Raw genomic sequence first — 4,031 nt, 5'->3', positions numbered from 1 at the left:
TATATTTGCTTTTTAATTAATGTGGGATAGAGGAGCTTCCAGACAAGTGACCCCTCAGAAGGCGACACAATAACACGTACACGTTAATGTATGTGAAGATCATATGACTAATAAAATATACATATTTATAGATTTATTTGTATGTACTCATATACACACATAATAGAGAGGTATTAAATCCACCCTAACCAGCTGATCGTTAGCAGATAAGTTATCAATCTCTCAGCTGCATTAGCTGAAACTTGAGCCGCTACCAGAAAAATGTACAGTAGGTGCAGCTGAATGTAATGGGTACAGAACATAAAACGGGTGCAGTGCCTGCTAAATACGTACAGTTGGAGGCGACGGAACAGGGGAACAGAGAATGGGAAGAAGGAAGAGCTACTGAGAAAAGGGAAGAATAGAGAGATCAGAGAGGAAAAGAAGCAAGAGGGATGTTTTATTGTGATCTACTTCTCCCAGTCTGCTAAACTCTTATTTGTAGGGGGTGGGGGGGATTTTATTTTTGTTCATGGGATATAGCTTATTTTCTCCAACAGCCATTAATACTTGCCCAGTGTACACAATATGGGATTAAAGTAGTTTCATCAGCAAGTAGAAAGCTGCAACCCCCCCCCCCCCACACACACACACACCACCCCCCTAGATATCTCCGGAACAGGGGAGTCCCAGAGGTCGGGGGACTGTGTTCTGCTCCTGATTCGGGTACATTAAAACAAATACCAAAAGAGTGGGGACGGCTGCCGTAAAATTTGTTCCTGTCTTGAATTCACACTCCCCTATATGCAAAAGTATTATTGAGCCATACACTCCATGGTCAGCTGTATACGCAGGAATTTCATAAGAGTGAGAGAGGTGTGGGAGAACGGAGAGAGAAAAGGGAGATCATTACAGAACACTGAATACATGAAATGAAGACAGAGGAGATACAGAAGAGGAAGAGAGAGAGAGTGAGCAGTGTGAAATGTATTGTATGTCTTTATTTATATAGCGCCATTAATGTACATAGCACTTCACAGTAGTAATACACATGGTAATCAAATAAATAATATAAATAACAGACCATGGGAATAAGTGCATCAGACATAAAAGTAACATTAAGGAAAATTAGTCCCTGCTCCGAGGAGCTTACAGTCTAATTGGTAGGTAGGGAGAACGTACAGAGACAGTAGGAGGGAATTCAGGTAAGTGCATCTGCAGGGGGCCAAGCTTTATGTATAATGTGTCCAGTATAATCCACAGTGCTATTCATATGCTTCTTTAAGCAAGTGTGTCTTAAGGTGGGTCTTAAAGGTGGATAGAGAGGGTGCTAGTCGGGTATTGAGGTGAAGGGCATTCCAGAGGTGCGGGGCAGTAAGTGAGAAAGGTTTAAGGCGGGAGAGAGCTTTAGATACAAAGGGGGTAGAAAGAAGACATCCTTGAGAGGAACACAAGAGTCGGGATGGTGCATAACGAGAAATTAGGGCTGAGATGTACTGTAAGGAGGAGCAGAAGAGTGTAAAGCTTTAAAAGTGAGGAGGAGAATGGAGTGTGAGATGCGGGATTTGATCGGAAGCCAGGAGAGGGATTTCAGGAGGGGAGTCGCGGAGACAGATTTAGGAAAGAGTAGAGTGATTCTGGCAGCAGCGTTTAGGATAGATTGTAGGGGAGACAGGTGAGAGGCAGGAAGGCCGGACAGCAGGAGGTTACAGTAATCAAGACGGGAGAGAATGAGGGCCTGAATCAGAGATTTAGCAGTCGAGCATCAGAGAAACGGGCGTATCTTTGTAATATTGCGGAGGAAAAAGGGACAGGTTTTAGAAACGTTCTGAATGTGAGAGGAGAATGTGAGATGCGTCGAGTGTGACCCTAAGCAGCGTGCTTGGGCTACTGGGTGAATGATCGTACTTCCAACAGTAATGTGGATGGAGGGAATAGGGCCAGGTTTGGGAGGAAGTATGAGGAGCTCTGTTTTAGCCATGTTGAGTTTAAGGCGGCGGAGGGCCATCCAGGATGATATAGCAGAGAGACATTCAGAAACTTTGGTTTGTACAGCAGGTGTAAGGTCGGGTGTTGAAAGTACATTTGTGTGTCGTCAGCATAGAGGTGATAATTAAACCCAAAAGATGTTATTAGGTCACCCAGAGAGAGTGTGTACAGAGAAAAGAGAAGAGGTCCCAAGACAGAGCCCTGGGGTACCCCCACAGAGAGATCAATAGAGGAGGAGGAGGTGTTAGCAGAAGAGACACTGAAAGTACGATGGGAGAGGTAGGATGAGATCCAGGATAGAACATTGTAGAGTATGATCAAACTCATGAAAATAGTGAAAGGGACACAGAGTAGAACGAGTAGATACTGGGCAGTACTCCGAGACAGAGGAAAATGATGAACAGGGAGAAGTGTCAGTAGAACCGGTCCTATACTCTTCCCTGCCAAAAAGGGAGACTAGACTACCCTTGAGATTAACGTATGATTCTCCTGAGCTATCCACCGAAGTCCCGATGGCTAGTGTGCCAAAAAGTAGTGTGCCAAAAAGGGTGGCCCTGATGATGTGTGACCCAGGTGATCTTTGGGAGTGTGGTACCTGGTGGTGTACAAATTACACCATGTGAAAACTGCTAGTATAAACCATCACCTGTTTCTGTGTTTGCTTGTGTCTAAATAGTATTCAGGTGTTAGATAGAAATGTTGTGTTACGTTATTATTATTCTGCATTGTACCACTGTAAATATGATAAATTGATGGGGACCTCAATGTTTTCAGCCGGGGGAGAGTGTAACACCCTTGATATGGTACAACTATGTATGAATGCTGCCCCCTGGCTGGCTCCTCTCTGGTGTCTACTGCTGGTAATGTACCAATGACTGAGAGCAACTGTAGCAGCAGGACTACAACTCCCAGAAGCCCCTGAGGGACACATGACATCACAGCCAATCAGTGCAAAGGATCAGGGGGTCAGGGGCATCCAGAAAATGCATGGAAGAGAGGGGAGCACGAGGAGAGGAGGACTACAGAGATGCTGGAGAGAGCAGTCCCTGTGTGAGGGATCTGCCACGATCTGAGTGGACTTTGGGCTGATGGAGAATGACCTTAGGACCAGGCCGTGAGGAGGACAAATCAGAGGAGTTGGGTGACAAGGTGATAGACAGGCTCCTTGAGGAGCTGAAAGCGGATCAGCTGCCTACCAGACTAAGGTCGCGTCCATACTCCACGCGACGCGAACAAAATGCAGGGGATCTATGGGGCTGGCCATAGTGCACGTGAGCGACGGCCGGGTAACGTGCGCAGTTCAGCCAATGAGGGCGAACTGCTCACATGATGTCACAGCCCAGCCTCCGCCACGTCTTCCCATCGCGCACTTTCTAAAAATCCTACAGGACACGGATCGCTCCAGCAACGGGCGCATGCGACGCCATGCGCTCCGTCGCACGTACCTACTATATCGGTGGTCTAAGGGAGGCGTGAGTAAAAACAAAGGGGATCCTCGCCATATACAAAGGGTACCGATGTCTTTGAGAAGAAACAGGCCTGTTACAGTAACATACACTTTCATAAGAGCTCCAGGCACTCACACTTGGGCTCCTTTTAGCCCGGGGTCAATAGGGCTTGGGAGAGACACTAACACCCAAACTCACAGCGAACTATGTGGTATGTATTGTACCTGTCTGTGGATGATCCATTTGGGGATCATATATATTTATAGATATCTGTGTTTGATGGGGTTTTCTATAAATATGTTCTAGCTATTCAAGGCCTGGTGTCATGTCATGTTGTCTGGCTTTCAGGGCACGTGCTCAGCTAGTACTGGCCATAACGGGGAGTAGGACTTGGGCCCCCTCCCTAGCATAATCCTATACCCAATGTAATATTAAAATGTAAGCTCAGTGTATTCACAATGCTTGTGCTGCGCGGCTTAATATATTGTCGCTATAAATAAATGGTAATAATAATGTATGTATGTATATCTTTATTTATATAGTGCCATCAAGGTAGATAGCGCTTTACAGCAGTAATACACTTGACATTATATTATAACACATACTTGTAGTAAT

The sequence above is a fragment of the Ascaphus truei genome, chromosome 8, assembly GCF_040206685.1.
Source record: "Ascaphus truei isolate aAscTru1 chromosome 8, aAscTru1.hap1, whole genome shotgun sequence".
NCBI classification, from domain to species: Eukaryota; Metazoa; Chordata; class Amphibia; order Anura; family Ascaphidae; genus Ascaphus; species Ascaphus truei.
The sequence above is the reverse complement of the archived record's forward strand: the minus strand, read 5'-3'. Positions refer to the sequence as shown.